Source organism: Haemaphysalis longicornis, unplaced genomic scaffold (assembly GCF_048455015.1).
Source record: "Haemaphysalis longicornis isolate Haplotype H1 unplaced genomic scaffold, Haemaphysalis longicornis Haplotype H1 scaffold_2, whole genome shotgun sequence".
Lineage (NCBI taxonomy): Eukaryota > Metazoa > Arthropoda > Arachnida > Ixodida > Ixodidae > Haemaphysalis > Haemaphysalis longicornis.
The window spans coordinates 69,658,737-69,679,591 of NW_027526295.1; the positions used below are offsets into that span (position 1 = coordinate 69,658,737).

Below are 20,855 nucleotides of genomic sequence, written 5' to 3' on the forward strand. Positions count from 1 at the left end.
GTCAAGAAGCATGATGCCCAAATGCACTTGTGAAAAGTACGCATGGTTGCAGTTAAGAACAAAGGTCTCTCCATCCTACTTCACATAGGCAAGCTTTTTTTCTTGAACGAGTTCGACAGCTTTTCGTGTTTTCCCTTGCTCCGGGCTCTTGACCTCAAGGAGAATGTCGGGCTGGCTACCTCTGAACATGACGCCATCAGGGCTGTATCCAAGCCCTGGTTAAAGCGGATTTGCCACAAGGCCGAGCTTGGTCATAGTATTATTTGTGAGCCCCGTGTATTCCTGAATGGCGAGTCCTTCACAGCTCTTTCCATACCTTGTGGCATCATTTCCACTAAATCTGCTCTCTCGCATGTTCGCCACTTTTTCTTCCCATGTGCAACCTTTCTTCGGAATATATGTGAAGTATGCGTGACATGTGCTCCCTGGAATTCGTACCTTCCTCTCTCTCTCTGCCATTTTGCAGGAAATTTGCCGTCTTCCTACTCAATGTTGATGGGCGCTGTTGACTCTTTCGCGCACTCTGGGTTGTCATTCAGTCGGCACTGCAGGTCCCCCGATGTCAACTCCGTAAGGGATACACGTCCCATTTGGCATCGTTCGGCCATCTGATGAGCACGTGTGCCACCATAGACTCTCAGGGGAAAGACAGTGACGATAGTAGGAGCCAAATACGGGCCCACCTTAAATTTTGGTCTATTTATACCAAATTTCTGTTTCACAGCACATTGTGACATTGTACACAAAACGGTGTTCCTCATAGCGATGGTGATTCCGGTGCAAGCTGGACAGTCCCCCTGGTGACAAAAGTAATGTGGCAAATGTGTGAAATGCTCTTGCTCACGTACTGGCAAATGTACTCGATGGACTTGAGAGACATAGTACTCCAGATTGGTGTAGGCATTGAAAGTGGGTCACAGGACAGGGTTTTATAGGGCACCAGCCACCAGTTGGCGAGCTTCATTCCTTTAGTTTGGATGGTGATTGCAGTGTCAGATGGAGACCTTCTTCGATACTGTGGGTATTCATCTTCTGCTGTCTCAAGAAATAAACGTGGTAACCCCCTGGGTGCAACGGCAATGAGGAAATTAACGGTATTATGATTTTTATATTTGGACTAAGTCTGTGGACGTGGTAGCATAGAAGAAGGGCGCTCTGTAAAGACTTCAAAATAGTCCAGTATAACAGCCACCTGGGTCCCAAAGGCTCTGCAGAAGGCCATTGGCATGGTCGACTGGAGGGTGTGTCGCTCTGGCCACTTGGTACATCGCAGCCGCACAAAGGCAACAACCAGCCACTTGATACCGTGGCCTCGGAGACATGAAACCTGCAAGTAACAGCTTTAGCACACCATAGCAAACAAGTTTAGAGATCAAGCTCCTGTACGCTAAGTCTTAGAGGGGCATGTTGAGCTGGAAGCAAATCATGAAGAGGATCATCTCCTGAAACTTTGTGAGGGCATTGTGGTTAGTGTGGGGCACGCTTACTTCCAAAAGAGTGTAGAGTGCAGTCAAGATAGTAAAGCTGGACAGTCCTGTATACAATTGGACCATGTCTATTCTCTCTTTCAAACAGTCCTTGATCAGCATGCGCGTGCTCAGCTTGTTTTTTGTGTCCACAAGGAGGCGGGAATTTTCTTCTTCAAGTATTTTTAATATCCAGCATTGTGAGGTCAGTTGTTTGTCCGAAGTTGGCTTTCTCTAAAAAAGCACTAAATTTCGAATTCCTGGCGTAATGTTCACTGGTATACAGAACTGATAGCAATAATTTACATTAAGCTAACTCATAATAGACCTAATATGCAGTGCCACGGGCAGCATACCGACAGCACTGCACTCTTGCTGCCTTTGTGCTCCCTGGCCCTCAGCAAATGAAGATCTCTCTTGGTGCAGCACTGACATGTGTTCATCACCAGGGGTAGTGCTCTTCCTGGCATGGTTGTGGTGGCCCGTAACAGCATCTGCAGGCATGTGTGCTTGTGCACTTACAGGCTGCAGGGGGCTTTGCTTTTTTTTTCAACCTTTGCAGCGGCCTGTTGTACCTGTAAACACACGTTTTGGCTGCATACTTAACACATTTGTTTTTCAAGCGTACCTACCATAGCTAATTACTAGCGAATTTCCACCAGGAAGCCTGCAAAAATGAGAACTTCTGCGATGACCCCTAAATCAAGGTGTCAGGTTGGGGAGGGGGCTCTAGGGAGACAAGGAAAAAAAATATTCGAGGGGAAATACGAACCAGCCATAACACGTAGCAAAAAAATAACGCAGGGAGGAAACTGGTGAAGGTACTCGCATTGGATTACTTGCGCGAAAGGGTGATGAGAAACCCCACTGTGTCCTCCTGTATTTGTTTTTCGTCACGCGAGCTTCGTTATCGCAAATTTCACGGGTAAAGAGCATCGAACAAAGAGCTTGAAACCAGGGAAATAAAACTTAGTTCATCGGTGACACTGTCTTAGTATATGCCATAACACTGACATACCTGGACAGAGAGCGCTTGGCGTTTTGCTGCTGGCCCGTGCCCCATATGCAGCGACAGCACCCAGTCCGGGTCTTCCTCGGTCATTGCGTATGCTGGGCGACCTGCACAACATGTAGAGTGCTTGTTAAATTTGATAAAAACGCATTACCAGCCTTGCAAACTTCACTCAAGTTGTCAGAACACGTTCGCTAGTTACGGGGCCTGTCGCCTCATACTGTTTCCACGCATGGTTAAAAACCGCTTTGGTATCGGGATGTTAATATTTAAAGGTACATCATACAGATTGTGAACGCTTACCTGAAATGAAATGCCCGCTGCAGACAGGGCTCTCCTTCGCCACATGATTTCCTCATTCTTGCACTGGCTGCTTATGGCCTTGGGTATGCAGAAAAACTTGATCTCAGCGACATTTCTGTCGCCAGGCTTTTTTTTTCATATGGCTGCCCTTGTGCAAAAACCAGTGGCACTGGAGCCTAGTTTAAACATCATATCGTATTTACGGACCAGTGTGCAACACTAGAATCACTATTGACACTAGACTCACTAGAGAGACTAGAGAAACTGGCCTCACTAGGGATACCAGAGGAACTGGCCTCACTAGAGAGACTAGAGAAACTGGCTTCACGAGAGAGACTAGACAAAGTGACCTCACTAGGGAGACTAGCCCCAAGGCACTGGCCTCGCCAGGCCGATCGGCCTAGCGAGGCCAGCGCACTGGGGCATTGCTAAGCAGTGGCAGCAGGGCCAGCCACTAGGGAAAAATTTCACGTGCACGTTTAGAAAGAAGGTCAGCACGAAGTTCAGCACAAAATATTTATTGCACTCTGCTCTGCCCAGTCCTCTGGCAGAGCAGTCATTTACATTGCTGGATGCACGATCGCTGCAGGAGCCTTTGCACGGCTGGTCCGGGCAGTGTCTGCAAACAAGTCCCGGACGGCCTTTCGCCCCAGGGCCACCCGCTTCAATGGTGGCACATCCCCCGGGTTGTTGTTCACAACTTTGGGAACAACATCTGTAACAGACATAATAACAAAGTATGTGCATGCCTATGAGAATTGAACACTCTATGGGGCTGCATTTCTTCACAGCCAGCAGTTCTTGCTCTAAGAAGCAGAAGGTGTCCCCTTCACATTCTTCAATCCTGCATGACCTCTGCAGCAGGTGGGCCACACTGCTGTTACGCCATTTTAAGCTTGAACGGGCGCATGCTTGCGTCCTGTGCATTTCTGTGTGTTTCGGTTCATGTATTTTTCCTGGTATTAAATAGTTCTCCAGTTGTTAGTCAGCGCTGTAGCTCGCCACTTCTTCTCTTTCGTTGTCATCTTTGCGCTGTTTTTTAGTGCCAATAATTCGTATCCAACTAGCCCAACGTCAACAAGCCTTCGTAAATGATGCCCTCATTCGTCACCCCACAATAGACCGCATACACATCAATGCAGTCCACAAAGAATACATCCTCTAAATGGTCTGCCATGAAACTTCTGAATTGTTTTTTCCTGAATTCAGCTTCGCTCTACATGTTGGGGGTGATGCAGCCTTCTGTGTAGGCTGCAGGTGTGTTTGTCTGACCCTGTACTAGGCACCAAGCCAGTGGGCTGGTGGTACGTAGTTCGAGCTTACGTTCAAATGACTGGGCTTTTTTTTATACATACACTTCTATGAAGCTTGGCTGGACCAAATCATATTGTTCGAATTATCCATCAATTTGAAGTAATGAAGTTTGAATTAGCTAGCTTCCACTGTAGTTTAATAATATTGTAACTGAAATTAAATTCAAGGAATTTCTTAACTCACTAATTACTGCCTCGACCTTTTCTGCCATGGCAGCCAGTTTTGCCACACTGTCCGCCATGTGCCGCATTGTTGCCCTCTAAGGCAGTGAATTCGCTTTCCTGTGGGCGACCAGAAGTACCAGGCGGTGTCTCTCGCTGCTTTCAGGACATCTCAGCATCTTAAAATATAGTTGAATTTTGCGTCTTTCATTGAAAGCCCTCGCCCCAAATGGACCTAGAATGAGAAGATGCACAAAAACAAAACAGGCATTGTTGCAATGCGACACTACTTTTATATCTTAATGTAGGCATACAGTGATTACAAAAAAGTGTACTTTCAAGTGAAACATTACAATATATTACAAGTATTTTTCTGAAGCAAAATGAAGGTGGAACCCATAAACACAGGAGAAAAATAATTCACACACCAAGGTAATCAAGGCAGTGACATAATGACATAAAGTTACACGCAACTCCCCAGATAGAGAATTAAACGTGTAAAATAAAATTATCACACACAAAGATAGCAAAAGTCTTACACAGCGTATTGCCAAAGTGAACTATGAACATAATATGAACATTATTTGCAGCACAAATGAGCACTCCGAGTTGTGGGTTTTTAGAACATTACAAGCGTGAGCACTACTCTCAAAGAAGGCGTGAGTGAGAGCTGAGGCGGCATTCTGCACATATCACAGATACGAGTTCACACGAAGCACTGGGCTGTAACGTGGCTACTTTCAAGTAACGTGGCTACTTTCAAATAACGTGGCTACTTGAAAGCGCGGGTCCCCACTCAGAGTCTTTGCCTGCTCTCTTCCAGCATTCTCGTTGTAGTGCAAGGCTGACAAGGTGCATCTGTGTACATGATTACACAAAATGGCATCATTATCGAGAGGTGGTATGGAAAAACTAGGAGCCCTTCCACCCCGAAGGTGGATGACTAGCGAATGTTTTTAGCACACAACATACAGGTCACACAAAATTTAGGCAAGAAGTGTCAGCAAATTTTATTTCTTTCGAGCACAGATGACCGTCATCCCTAAGAATCAGTTATGAGTATCGGATAAGATACATACTTAGAACTGTAGCCTTATGTTTTTCCGTGCTTGGTTTTTGGGTGAGGATGCGCAGTATGTGCAGACAACTGCACTGCAAAACCTATAGCACTAAAACTGCTCTTTGTTAGGTGCAGGAGATCGAGCACCTGTGCCCAGGGACGACCAGCCTAAAAGTACTCTTGAGTTCATGGCCCTCCCCTTCAGCTCAACGCAAAGCACTAGAGGCGTCATTTGAATACCCGGACGAGATCATCGTCACTGAAATGATTTATAATACTACTGTGATCGTGATGTTCATCCAACTGGTCACACAAACTGACGCTCTCTTTTTTTTAACCTCTGTTCTCCTCTTTCTTCTGCCCGGTTGTCATCTATAGGGCCTCTTCCATCCTCCCCTACCCCTTCCCCCACCAATTAGCATGTCAGCGTTGAGAGTCCGGCAAGTCTCTTGGCTTTCTTCCCTTATGAAGAGCTTTCTTTTACTCTCTCTCTCTTCATTGAATGGGGGAAAAATTTCAACCTGTTAACAGGGTCACCTATTTGATGCTGACTGAAATTCATTTCAACCGTAATACGAAATGCACAAAGAACGTACTGCACGGGAGAGCAGGGTCCTCTGTTCTCTCCCATGGATATAGTACCATTTACAGGGGGAGGGGGGAGACACACAGTCCCTGCAGTTTCCAAAAGCATCTAAGTGGTCTACCCACCTTGCAACGATCCCTCTGTACGAGAACAGGAAGGCCTTCGGTGCAAAACAGTTAATGACGGTGTGGAAAGACTCTACTTTGTAAGTCTGTGTTGTTGTTTCACGTCTTTATTTCACTTAAATTGCCCCTGGGGGGCTGCTGTGAAATGTAAAAAAAAAAGAAAAGAAAAACCCTTAAGGGGATCAAAAATGAAGAAGCGAAGTCCTGGGCAGTTGCGGATCGGGGGCCCACGGCGCCATTGTCCATTGCGGAGGTCTTCCGGTGTGCCCCTCAGGCGGTATGCCCGAGGGCGAAGAGCCTGGCGCCAGTGGGCGGAGCAGCTGGATCCAGAAGGAACTCGTCCGGGCAGGCCCAAGCTCGCAGGGAGGTCGGGCGTACCTCGGGCCGCAGAGTGGCCAGGGCTCGAGTCCGGGGCAGCGAGTAGAGCGGACAGGCCCAAAGCAGATGCTCCAGGTCCGCTCGAACTAGGCATGTATCACACGAGCTCAAGCTGTGACGGGATGAACCAGCGTTTTGGGGTCTACGGAAATGCTGCAGTAGAAATGGGGTAAATAGTGTGCCAGACTGGACTTGGCGGATAGTGACTTGCTGCCGACAACTGAAGACATGGCCAGGAAGAGGAGGGATGCCCAAAGGGTTGTGGGCGCTTGTTAAGTATTCCCGGCGATACTTCTTAGCTTGAACGATGGCTTCTCTTGGGTCGTAACTTGTTGGTGGCGTCTCTGTTTCGTGCTCGATGTCGTCCTCCGAACTAGGGCGTCCCGATTGCGCGGATTGGAGTAGAGCGCACGCTAGTCGGTTTGCCCTTTCGTTACCCGGTATGCCCAAGTGGCCAGGTATCCAGTGAACCGTGAAGTCGTGGCCCAAGGTGCGGAGCCCGCTGATGTACTGACGAAGGTGGCTGACTACAGTGGACGTGTGCCGAGCGTCGTCACAGGCCCTGTATGCTTCCTGTGAGTCTGTAAAGACATGATAGATGTGCTTCAGACTATGGTCTTCTGAACTGCGCTGAAAGCTCAGGTGCTTGATTAAATCCAATATGGCGTGAAGTTCTGCCCCGGTGCTGTGTCCCGGTTCTTTTGTGATGTGAAGTTTGCGTCCTTGTGATGTGCCGTCCTCATTAACCCACGCTGTGGCGAAGTTGGGAAGGTGCATGATACATGCCGCATCGGTATAGAAGACGTGACTTTTTTCGCCTCCGGGGGAGTTGTCTTTTAGACAACGAAGCCATTTCCCGTGACGTTTTGCATATGCCCGTCTTCTGGCTGCTTGATCATTTCCCATGTCTGTGAACCAGGGGAAATGTGTTTAATGTCGTCCAGCAGCCTCTTTGCTGAAATAATGGGGCAGAGCTTGTCAGATGCGTCTGTGCCTGTAAAAATTAAAAGAACAAAATTTTTAAACATTTGATAATTACTATACAGTCGCTGACTGTTTTTCGGACTAGACGGGACCCACCGATAAGTCCGAATAATCGGTAGTCCGAAAAAAGGATCCACTGAAAAGAAAACCTTTATTGGCCCAACGGCTGGAAAAACGTATGTATGCGCATCTGGACACACCGGCGCCTTTGCGCGACTAAGTCCGCCTCTATTTTCGCCAGCGTTTGTCCGTCACTGTAGGCAGACAATAGCACTGTTGGGGCTCATGCTAGATCAGTATTTGATGCCTCTGGCATTGGTGGCTTGTCGTCATCGGAGTCGCTGTCCACCTGCGCCGGTTCGAGGACCTGGCGTACGATTTCGTCATCATCCAACTCGGCACACGGCACATCGCTCCCACGACAACCGTCAATCGCTCCTTACTGTGCTTCCTGCCGTGGCAGGGTTCGCCAGAGAACGTAGTCGTCTTCTTAGGCAACATCTTGTAAAGCAAGCCAGTCTCATCACAGTTGAATATGTTGTCTGGGGTGTACTGGCACAGCAGGGAACACAGCTTGTCGGCGCGGTAATTCGCCACAAGGGTTACGTCGACAGCACCGCTCTTGCCACACATGCGTTTAAAGGCCAGGTCGTATCTTTTCTTGAAGTTGCGCAGCCAGCCATTGCTGAACTTGCAGTCCGTAATATTCATGCGCAGGCCGAGCTTCTCTGCCTTTTCCCTAAGCATATCTCCAGAAACTGGCACCTTTCTAGCCAGAGTTGCGCGCAGCCAGATGTTAAGTGCTCTTCCAGCTTTGGGTGGCTGCCGTCTCGGAGATTCTTCTGCTTTACCGCAGACATTTTTTCCACTGCCTGCAGGATCTTCTTGTTCTTAAAGTAATTGGAGACAGTTTGCTTTGAAACCGAAAATTCGCGAGCAACTTCGCATTGCGGTCGGCCGCTTTCAACTTGACGGATAATGGCAGCTTTTTTCTCCACTGTGAGTGTCTGGTAGTTGCCTCGTTTCTTTGTAACTCGGGATAGCTCGTGACGGCGCAGTCCTGACGGCGCAGGTGGCCGTGGTGGCACGGGTGGTGTCGGAGCCATTTCAGAAGATCAGTCTTAGCCCGTCAAGCAGCAGACTCAACGGTACACACAGCATAGAAAACGACTGACCGTGACGACAGTCAAAATGCGCAGCCACGTATCGGGCAGTCCGACAACTGCCTTCTGTTGTGCCGCGCCTCGGCTAGGTGGTGACACAGGTCCCGTGAGAGCACCGAAGCTGGAGCACCAAAACAGGCCCAAAATAACGGTCAGTTAAGCAGATGACAAAACCATACAAAGCCATGCCAGCCACCTCTGCGTGGGAATGCTGGGTAAATTCGCCGCCTCATCTACAGTGTGCTCCGTGAGTGAAACCCTCCGCACCCCCTTTCCCTTTGCTGCGTTGGGAATTTATTGTCCTGCAAGCCGCAAAAGAACCCTTGGCTAGTAGAGCTAAAATTGTTACCTTTTCTGAAGCAAGCCTGTGCCTGGCAGGAGCATGACGCAGCCATTCCCGTATAGCTGCTTCAACTTCAAAGTCAGTTGCACCATGCGAAGACTTCACAGCAGCTGTGCAAAAAGATACATTAGTGCTCATTAGTGCCACAGCAACATCAAAATCTTCACTTACAGTTGAAACATAGCCCTGGAAATTTCTCAGATCAAAACCACAAATTGACCACATGGCCACAGTGTCGCCACACTTTTAAAAGGGCCATGGACCCTAAGATTCGTTCTATTTACAGAACTAGTCTCCAGTGACCCATTCAGTTCTATTTCAGCCACAATACACCTTTTTGAAAAGACAAAATGCAAGAAATATTGAAGAACTTTTAAATTTTGGGCTGAAGTTAGCATAAGGCGAGTGGGGGGGGGAGGGGGGGATACATTAAGAACATATCAGTGTGTTAACTGCCCATTATCATTTAATTGACTAGCTCAAACCCACCCCAGTCCAATGCGCAGTAATGTGCCTTGGACTGGGGTGGCCCCTATTGCACGAACACAATTCCCTGACGTCACAACGAAATCGCTGGAGAGTGGCTGGGGAGTTCCCACCAGCTCTTCTGTTCCCATTAACATCGCAATTTCCTCGAAGTTTGATATAAATTGGTATTCAACTTGTTGATGCCAGTTTTCCTGTTTTTCCTGAGACTTTCCAGTCTCAGAAGCCTTACTGTTTCCTCATCACGTGCGTTCTATGGCGGCGCACTGACATAAAGCAATGATGACTTCAGTGATGAAGAGAACTGCATGACTCCATCAGTTAGTGATTACAGGGGTTCTTGCACAGTTTGCGTTCTTTTTTGTGGTGCCCGAAACTGCCAAAATGGTTGCAGGCCATAACAGTCGGAAAGGGGGTAAAAATTCTCTGCTACAAAGGCTCAGACAAATTTAATACCTCTTCTAGCAAAAAAAAGTAATAAGCTGCCGGTTGTCAACACAGCTGACATTTGCACAGGATGTGACTGACAATAGAAATTGGGGCACTATACATTGTCTGGTGAAAGAATTTGATGTGTGTAATAACATGAAGACATCAACTTACACACAATGCCAGGTGCCAGTCGCAGCTGGGAAAAGGAGTGTTCCCCTTCTTGCCAAACCATGAAAACTCCATGGCTAAGCTGTCCGCCAACAGCAACTTCAGCAGGCGCCTTGCACAAACTGCCGCTGCTGAGCCTCCCTGGCTAGAGAGTTCTTCAATCTAGGCATGGGTACAGGAAAATCTGTGTTGTTAATACAGCCTCTAACATTGGTGTGATACAGAAATCAAGGGTAATGTTCATTCGAGCTTACTCCACTGCACACCAGTGACTTTCAATGTGTAACGAAATATAACACGGGGGTTTTAGTGACCGCTAAATCACCTGCTGTAGCAATAAATGCATCTGTACGTTGTTTAATTAAGAGGTGCTCGCCTGGAATATAATACATGTTCTGTAGGCACCCATTGTGAGTGGAGCCGCTGGCAAGGCATTTGATTGGTGAGAAGAAAAAAAAAGAGGAACCAGTCATCTGACACAGTACACACGCTCCTCTCCTCAAACTACACCACAGAAAAAAAAAAAGAGGCAATGCTTTCATTCACACATTTCACTTTATGCCGCATGGCAACTCCAACCTTAGCCTACACCTCGGGGGAGGGGGGGGGGAAGAAAGAAAAAGAAGAAAGTAAAAGATTGTGTTCTGATCAAGGTGCACCCATGGTACTAGCCAGGCTTTTGGTGCTATGGTGTATGGACTTCCAAACATCAATACACTGCAGATACACTTCTATAAATGAATATATATAAAAAGCTAAGCCCCGTTCAGCATTTTGAAACTTCATGCAGCAGTGCCTGCTGCATGGAGGAAAGGAAAGCTTAGGACAGGCCGTGACGTCGTGTTTCGGTGAAGCCGCTATGCTATTCTTGCAGGTTGCCCCTTTTTGCTAATGTTTTGCACGCACATGCTACTCTTTCCACAATCTCTTTTGCCACTGCTGTCTGCTTTGTCTCCTTCGGCTGACCACTGGGTACTGGCTGGGCGGCTCAGAGACGTAGTGCCTTGATGGGTCAGCCTGCAGTGCTGTTGCTATGATGCAGTTGCCAGTGGCCTCCAATGTGCATGAAAAAACCATGCGACTTTTTCCACACAACTACCAATTCTCTCCTACTTTCCTGCGTAGCCTGCTGTGAAGACAAACTTTTGAAATAAGCACAATGTTTGTTTTTGAGTTGCATTCGGTTCAGGTAAGGGTAAATAAAATGCTTCAAATGTAGGGTTCACGAGTGGTTCGATTTGCACATAGTTTGTGTATTTTTGTGAATCCCACAACATACGTTGTAAGTGGTATATGCACTATTGTAAAAAAACTTAGCTGTACAGGTTATAGAGCTGTGACCCGAGAACTATGCAGGGAATTTTCAGGAGGACATCTAGACACTACCAGAGGAATTAAATACGTACAGAAAACGTTTGCTGCTGTATTACGCCCTATGCCCTATCCCAGCCAGAGTGGCCGCTTTTCAGATGGAGATGAAAAGCAAAAAACGGCTGTGTGTCAAAATGTCCGCACACATAAAAGATCCTTAGGTGGTCAAAATTAATTGATTGATTGATTGTGGGGTTCAACGCGCCGACGCAACGCAGGCGATGAGGCGCGCCGTAGTGGAAGGCTCCGGATTAATTTCGACCACCTGGGGATCTTTAACGTGCGCCGAAATCTCGTACACACGGGCGTTTTTGCTTTTCGCCTCCATCAGAAAAGCGGCCGCCGCGGTTGGGAATAGAACCCGCGACCTCGTGCTCAGCAGCGCAACGCCTTAGACACTGAGCCACCGCGGCGGGTAAAATTAATCCCAAGCCTCCCCCTGCTACAGCATACCACATAGCCCACATGTGGCTTCAGTGCACTGAAACCCCACAATCAATCAACTTGCCGTCTGTGTACCTGGCTCGTAGGCGAGAGACTAGAGATAAGTACTGAAAAAATGATACCCCCGGTAACAACAATGCTGCTTACAAAATGTAAAATAAAAGTATGAACTGTAGAGCCTGAAAAAGCGCACTGTTTTAACATGAATACCTTTATTACTGAAGTTACAATATTCACGTAACTTGCTCATTAAACCTAATGCATATTTAACCTTGACATAATACCTTTTCCATCACCCTTCACTCTCACTGCATCGTTCCATCGTGCTACCTTTATTTGACAGCATTACATATCCTAGTCTTGATTTAGGTTCTTAATATTGTATTAATGGCTTTTTACAAGGTTTACGGTTTCTCTCCTTTCCTTTTTTCTGCCCTGCACACCAATTTCAAACTAAAAGCTACATTCTCATTAAATGCAGCAAAGCAAAATATTCACCTTTTCACAGGCAGAAACGAAGCAAGCTGCACAGAACTAGCTCTAATGCTCCTGCCTGAGGGGAGCAGGGCTTTATAACCCTCAACTCGTGGACAAATTTCTGTGCAATGCAGTAACAACTACAGAGCCGAACGACACTGTTTTGCTGCGCAGCTGGACGCAGTCCAACAAAAATATTTTGGTGGGCATAATCTAAGCAATTTAAAAACAGTGCTTATTGCCTTCAATAGATATTGCCAATAAAGTGATAGTCGGAGTTTGTAAAACAGAGCATTAAATGTAGATTTTTGGGCTTCTTGTTTGCCGCGTTTGCCACTGGCATCGCATAGGTTCTGGTCAGGAGAAAAAAAACACGGTGTTGTTTTTGACAGCAGCTTTATTCCCATACAGCAGGTCGAAACTTTCTTCACCCCACTGAATTTACTTGAGAACAAAAAGCTGTCAAAACAAACGAAGCGAGTGGCCTGCAAAATGTGGGCCCAAGTGACACTGACGCAACTGGGACTCTCCATCATTTCCGCATTTCATTCGGTTAGCCGAATGAGCCGGGCGTAAGCTGGCGTAAGTGGGCCAACGGTCGCATGTCTCAAGACGAAGGTCTTGAAATGGTAAAACGGCTTCGTTTGGTAACTGGAAGACCACTTGAAGTTGTGTAATGACAAGAGTGCAGCGGTATGACAGTTTCACCTTCAACGCACTCAACACAATCCAAATGAGATTTTACTTCGTGCCATAGTGGGTGCGTGCTGCTCTTTCGTTATACCATGCCTGTACTATTCAAGCACGTTGCATGTCTGTGGTACTGCCCAGTTTCAGCCCCAGAAGAGTTAACATATCAGAGAATGCCTTCGAAACTACATATAATTCAAGTTAATTCATTGATGGTACAGAGCTGGACGCTACCATCCATACAGTAAATGATTAAGTTGCTCCAAGTTCTCCAGTAAAAGCTTTGGCTTGTATTGAGAAACAAATGGGGTGTCGGGAAGGAGATGCCAATATGCCTGCATCAGTGAGCGTGGTTCAGTGCATTCAACTACGGATCTCATGCAACAAAATGATCTGTAGCAAATGCGTATCTGTCACGCCAGAACTGAACTCAAAACCAATTCATCAGTCAATACACTGGCGCAGTAACACAAAGAAGTTTGCTCTCCCCTGTAGCCTCCTTTCCATTGGCACAGAAAGGTGTCCCCTGTACTGTAGTCTGCACAAAGGATCTAGACACTGTACTGCACAGGCTAGGACTTTGGTGGCAATGGGCACATAACTAGTAGGAAACTGTTTTAATGGCCCCCTAAGAAATACCAGGGGACCACAGGGACAATTACATGATTATGAATATGGTCGTGAACTTCGCGGAGTGCCTTTTTGCGAACATGCGGCTTTGAAGTAACCTTTGGCATGTTTTGAAATCTACCGCAAACGTGCGCGGCACCGCTGACATGCCAGCTAAATGGCTAAAAAAAAATTGTAGAAATTACAGAATGAGAACACTGATGGGCATTTCAGAAACTAGCACAGGCAACTGCCCACTTCTAATCCATGCCACGCACACACTAGTCTTCAAAACGTGCAATGGCAGATGTAGAAAGGCTACATTTAGACAAAAATACAAGGCGGTTAAGGACACCAGTAGGGCAGCATGCGTGCTCCTCCGATCGCTCTACGCCTGACAACGAATTAATTAAAAAGTGCGTTTATGTCAGAGCGCGAAATTTTTCGCGTACTGGTCTTTCGAGCTGAAAACTTGTGACGTCTACGATGCTAAGTCGAACGTGAGCGCATAATTGCTGTCATATGACGGGATGCCGCCTTCAGAGAACGAAAACCAATTACACAGAAAAATGCACTCTGAGAAAATTCAAAAACGTATTTCAAAAATAACGGCACAACTGACACTGACAAAAAGGCTCTGCTGTGGACTTCAAAATACCAAGAAATGTGCACACTCGTTTCTTATCACCTCGCCTAAGCCAAACACAGATCAACAAAGAACTAATACCACACAACGACACAACATATACTACTACGCACGTACTTTCTTCAACGGCAGTCCTTTCCAGGGCTCACGGGTGGCGGCGTCCATCCCACAGAGCACGGGAACAGAATGAAAGCCGTACGTTTCCTTCTCCGAACTTTCCCAGCCCTCACGGCCCAGGTGACTGGGTTATAAAGATAATATGACTGATATGACTGTATAGTTGGTATAGTTTCAAAATCTTGGGATAATGGTACAACGAACAAAAAAAAAAGCAAGCCAATGTTGCCAACTGGTTACAGCAAAGTGTAGAACTGTTGTTAGCTTTATATAACGCGTTTTTGTTTCGACAAATTGTTAAATGATACATTTTTGCCTTTCTGGACACAATTTGCCATATTGTTTTGAATGTGTCATAACACTAAGCTGCATAGCAACCACAGTTGCATAGCAACGAGGGCTAGTACCAGCTGGAACTAAAAATTAAGTTCTTAATACAGAGCTATAGTTATTTCGACTGTATAATTGCTTGAAATAAACCGCAATAATAAATTTTGACATAATCAAAACCATACATTTATTTTATTAGTTTTTTTACAATGGCAGCTGGTGGCTTCTTTTTGAGGAGCCGTAGCCGCGTAGCCGGCCATGCTGGCCGTGGACGCCATGGAGGAAGAAAAAACTTTTCTTTCCTCCATGGTAGACGCGGAAGAATGGAAGAATGGTCGTCGATAGCAGTAGGATTTCTTTCTTTGTGGTAGTGCCTCTAGTGTGACAGTTCATTAAGAGTGAATATTTGCTGCTAACTACTGCAGCTAATCCTCATTATATTTGCGTGCGTGCGCCTCTTTACTGGGGCCGTCAAAATGCACAAAAATGACGCCCGAAGACGCTGCTATGTGGTGTTCAAAACGCGGATTTTGTGGTGCGTGCTGGCGATGTGATGCTTTACCTGTGGTCCAGCCAAGTTGTAGCAGAAGTGTGCGCTTGAAAAAGTCCTCTGAAGTAGTCGAGCAATCTGCCACCGAGTCGCTGCAATGGGCGGTCATCATTTTCCAGGTGGGTAAGTTTATTTGGGTGTCGTTTACAGGCAACATTTTGCGGCGTGTATTGCTTCACTCGCACAACTGTGAGGAAATATACATCAAAAATTAAAGACGAAATCGACGTGAAGTGTGTAAAGGGCCGTCCAGGCAAGAGGGAGACCAGCTGATTAGACGTCATCTGCAGTTCTGGGACTTGGTGTATAGGTTCCGCCCGTGCTGCATTTTCTGGTGGCAGTGTTTAGCGTTCTGTCTGGGAGGAATGCGCTAGGCACTACCAAAAATAAAACGTTTGTGTTGCTGATTGAGTAGGCGACAGAACGAAAGGCCACCACTGCGGGTTTCCCTTTTTTTTTTTTTTTCGTCTTGCGTCCTCTACTCTGGCCCTTACCAGGTACTACATTTAACTGCTTAGCTTAAGTTACACCTGTTGAAAACAAACTGACTTAGCAAGCAGCATTTTCTGCCACGAAGATCGAGTGACAAGGAAGGTTTCCGTCTGCAGTAATACCAGTATCGTTTTAATTCATGTAGAATGCAGCCACATGTTTATCACAACTAGCACGGCGTGATTATAATAGTAGGGCTGTGCCTAGAGCCTCGTAATCATGCTCCGCCACTTTGGCAGCCCAATTGCATGTTAGCAGTTACAGTGGCCAATGTGCATAATTTTTACTGCGGCGTGCACTGTTGCGGCACACTCAGCGTTGTGCTGTGTGGTCCTCATTTTGAATCGGTGCACTTACAGTGACAACGGCCAGTAAGAAAATGAGTGCGGACTGTTGTGCGGTTTTAAAAAGTGTTGCAAGGTTGACTCTGTAGTTATATGCCTCCTGTGGATGCAGCTGGTGTTCGGTGATTTGTCGATTTTTGTATTTCAAATGAATGGGCAAAATAATCATGTCAGGAAACTGTTAACAGTGCAGTGATATATAAACAGTGAACCCTTCTCTGCCAATATAAAATTGTGGCCCTCGCAGATTGCTGTGCCTCTATTTTACTTTGCTACCTGAAAAATTACCTTTTGAGGAGCTGTGATGCTGCCATGTATTTTGGTTAATAGTGTCAACTGGGTGCATTAACAGCTGTCGTTACACCGAATGCACAGGCTGTAGTACATACATTTGGTACATTGATTTCAGGTGAGCATGGCAGTTGCAGAATGAACTCGAAAGTGCCTTTCCCACGTTGTATTTGCTTTCATCTTTTGTCTGGCCTCCATACAAGCTATATGTTTTCTTTCCTGATCGTGAAGTAAAATGTAGAACTTCATATATCTGGATGTCAAAATGCCATCTTATGACAGCTGTTCTGGAACAAGCTAGCAGTAAATGGTTGGCTGTGCAGTGACAGCTGATGCACTATTCTCTGATTGTTGCTCCTGTAGGTCCTTTTGCTTTAAAAAGCAGGAGCGTTAGAAGACATTCTGTTCACCTCGTTAAAAGGTTATAAAGAAACAAGCAATATTCAATTCGGTCCTTACTTCCGAGCGGGCAGCCGCACTGGCACTTCATTCTGCACTTCCTTGTCATCACTGAGAGTGACTTGCTTCGCACTTCTGACTTGAGGAATGATGGCCTTAATCGTTAGTGCACCACTCTCCACTGCACTCGCATCCACATTGACGTAATCCACAGACAATACTGTGGTGATGCTGTCGGACTGAGCCGCCACTGATGAGTGCTGGCCACCCGCTTCTACTGCAGTGTCAGGCCACAAGCGAAGAATAAACGGGGACCTCAGTTTGGGTTTATGGTGCTGTAGCGTTTGGATGTGTCCCTCCTCATTCCTTTGCAGTCGCGACAATACATTTTCTATAATGTCTGTCATAGAGGCAGCGATGCAATCTTTGGGAGCAGGCTGGTCATCATTACCTAGTGGGAGAATCTTTAAAAACGGCAGACTGCTCTCAAACTTCAGTTAGTTCCTGGCAGTCACAAAACAGGCTCCTCACTGCCAGTCAGAGCACTTAGGGCATTATAAGCAGACTGTGGTAGTTGAGTGGTACCTGTGTAACTCTCTTCAGATGAACGGTTTTTCCTGCATGGAACCTTGCTGTTGTATATTTTTTCAAGTGGGAAAGTTGATGAGGAGTTTGGGTGCTGCGCTGTGAGTATTTGGACAAATTTAGTGACTGGTATTGCCTGCATTGACTACACTGAAAAGTTTTCATTGCCCGTGCAATCGCCAAAGGCTGCACGTTACTGAATGGTAGCACAAAAAGATAGATTTTGGCTTCTGTCCACTGGAGGAAACGTTATTTACTTAACTGTGTTAAAAGAGAAAGATACATAAATGATGTATCAAATTGCATAAAACAGGTACACAAGAAACAGAAAGGCCAAAAAGGCATTAAAAAATTGCGTTGTCATCATTTATTTCGTGGGAAATAAGGCTCCACTTGTGTCTCAAAGTGGTTCTTGCTTCAAAAGAATTGCATATCAAAGAAGGCTCATTTGAGTCCCATGCACCTAATTTTTTCCACAAAAGTTTTAAATGTCGCATATACTGTTCACATCTTTCAGAATCAGAATTAAATTTCCAGCGGGTGTGTTGGGGGCCACCCAGACAAAAAGCGGCTCAGTAACCACTTGAGGGGACCTGGGGGGCCCGTACAAAGCAGCAGGGCTTCACAAATACACAGCAAAGGGGTAAATTCCTAAAATACAGACTGGAGATTCTAAAGCGTATGTAACAGAAATAGGCACGCCAATAGGCACGCCAGTATATGACCTTGTAATAGTGATATTCGAAGTTTATATAGCAACTCTTTTTGACAAACAAGAAAACGACATTTTGGCAAACTCACGCATCAAAACAAACATAAACCACACTGAGCATTCCGGAACATTTCTGTCAACGGTTTAAAAAGTATTCGTGCACTTGACGCGGAGAGAGTGCATTGATGTTTCTTTTCCCGTCTTCCAACATGTTGAGTGCAGAAGGCAAACGGTATGCTAGTAATGAAAAATTGTAGTTAGCCCGGTGGTGAGGAATAAGCCACTTGTCAGAGCTGCGGGTGTGAGAGTCAGTGTGTTGTACTGTTAGTTGCGAAAATGTTCTGATTAAATGCTGTAGTTTGTGATTAAATAACCAAGAATGACACAGTCAAAAATCGCACAAGTTTGTCGCACTATTAATTACTATAATTCTATATTTAAGAAAGAATCCTTGTGTTGTGTGCTAGTTCGGTAGGTTTGCGATGCAACGATCTGCTCTTTTCTGTGGGCGATAAATTGTATGCATATTTTCTAGTGTACTTGTACCCAGACCAGACTGCAATAATTCAAGTGTGACACAAATAATGTGCGATAAATCTCTAGCTTTGCTTTCTCAGGCATAAAATGACAACACCGTGGTAAAGCACCCACAGTTGATGACAGAGATTTAGTCAATGATTCAATGTGATGTTGCCAAGACATATCAGACCTTAATTAAGATTCTTTGAGAAGCCAAGTCATATGAACACGGTGAAACACCAAGAAACACCAAGGCAAGTCATATGAACACGGTGAAGTACCAAGAAAGAAAAACGCCCTGAAGTCTGCAGAAGACTCATCACAAACCTAAAACCACTTACGGGCATTTGGTTAGTTGCTCCAGTTCTTAGGTTCAGAAGCAGTCAACGTGCAAGTTCCCGCAATCCAAGTGGGGGGTCATTGCACCCAACCATATATGCCGGGCCAATCTTAGAGCAGTAGGTAACTATGGTGGTGTGGCACAGTCAGCGCGGCCGCTGTAATAGCTCAGCTTATTTCAGCACACTGCAGCAATATATCTTGGTGTGCTCTCACTTCAAACTCATTGGTCATGTGTACTCTGCGTAAAGTGCTCACAATCTGAGGGATATGCACCAAACTTTCATAATGGGAATGGGCTTCAACTTTCCGGAGCTCTCAGAAGTGACCAACTGAATGCCCCATCAATATTGCATTTAGGCACTCCACGAAATTGAGAGTGAAATAAACGAGAGATTTAACAAATATATCAGTGCTCATGTGATTTCTTTTGGTAGCACTCCTGCTGTTGTGGGTGACGTTACCGCAGGTCGAAGGAGCAGTTACCAACGTTGTTTGACCCTTTAAGCCCAGAATGTAAAATGCATTATCTCAGCATGAAAGTGCTGTAATTCTCATAGAAATTAGCTTGATTTGAGTCCTATTAACAACTCTAACCTGATCACCATATAGTAAACGCGTAATTCACAAAGTGCAGTTAATGTAAGCCAACAACTTGAGTCTGCGGTGATTTCCTGGCACTGTGACATGCCAATGCACCAATATGTAGAAGCACAGCACAGCTTCCACTGTTGAATATTGTTGATTTCGGACTCTTGTAATAATCATTTTAATGGCACATAAAATTCTAAGCAGTTTTGCTTTGCTCCCTCTCACAATTAACCAAAATTGTTTTGAACATACTTTTTGTCTACAGCTGCGGTGTAGATGCAATACAAAGTGGTGTTGTAGCCTATAGTGCACACAGTTAATGCATGAAATAATTGTAATATACTTGATCTAAGTAATTTTTCATCACTGCTTTAATAGGCGACGTGAGTTTGCATTGGAGGATTTTTTCATTGAGACCATGCGCTCCGTTAACTTGAGATGTGGCATAGGGTTTATGAAATAAAAACCATATTTGTGGACTATAAGTAATGCCTTCTGGTATTTTCCATGCAACTTTGGTTCATTTTTACTCATTTTTATATTTGCAAAGATTAGGTTTGTGCCATCCACACTTTTGGAATAAGGCAAGTATCTTGTGCTTAATTATGCTGGGGCAGCAGCCAGGTATTACATTACGCTTACGTGCTTTTGTTGAAAGTACGCGTATAGTCCTCAAAGCTTTTCCAGAAATTGAAGAGGATTTGAGTTTGATTCGAAACTGCCTGCACACTTATATGCTTCCATGCAGAGGTTGTGCTCATGGCTAAGTGAACTCGCTTATTTAATGTTAGGACAGGTTAGCGACATGCAGTTAGTATTAGAAATGTATGCGTTGTCACAATTAATTAGACATCTAAAATAGGTTATTGATCGGTACGTTCGTGCTGTACGAGAAACATCTTAGGTACGTTGGTAAAATATATCTAAATATCATCCAAAATGGAAGCACCAGCAACGTATTCCTAACATCCCAAATTTTTGATCAAAACTTGTACGTACCTGGGATGTCCACTAGATATTTTGCTGGCACATAGACATTTAGACTTTTGTGGGACGTCTAGGAGATGTCAGTGGTTTGCTGGGGAGCTTCTACCTTTGAAGGGTATAATCTGTTCATCGATACATAGATGCTCTTCAAGAGGCACAAGTGACAACTGTTCATTGATGGTATCAATCAGAGGCCGCACCTTCGCAAGCCGATCTCTTCCTGGAGCGTCCTTTGGGCCGAGAGTACTGTTGTCTACGAAGTGGATGTTATGCTTCAGTTTTTCGAAGCACCCCACAGGAAAGTTGTCAGCCACTTGGCTAACCCTGGTCACTGCACTCCAGTACCACCTTGTGTTCCTCATTTGAATGATCTACATCCAC

The 20,855-nt window shown here is 45.6% G+C and overlaps 1 long non-coding RNA gene across 1 annotated transcript; it reads right to left on the reverse strand.

The window, feature by feature from the left end:
- Window positions 1–8,755: 8,755 nt before the first annotated feature.
- Window positions 8,756–14,475, reverse strand: LOC144168977 (uncharacterized). The gene is made up of 3 exons (XR_013322319.1): window positions 14,336–14,475; window positions 9,985–10,143; window positions 8,756–9,005 (listed from the first exon to the last, which is right to left on the reverse strand). It is a non-coding gene; the product is annotated as an uncharacterized LOC144168977 (long non-coding RNA).
- Window positions 14,476–20,855: the final 6,380 nt, after the last annotated feature.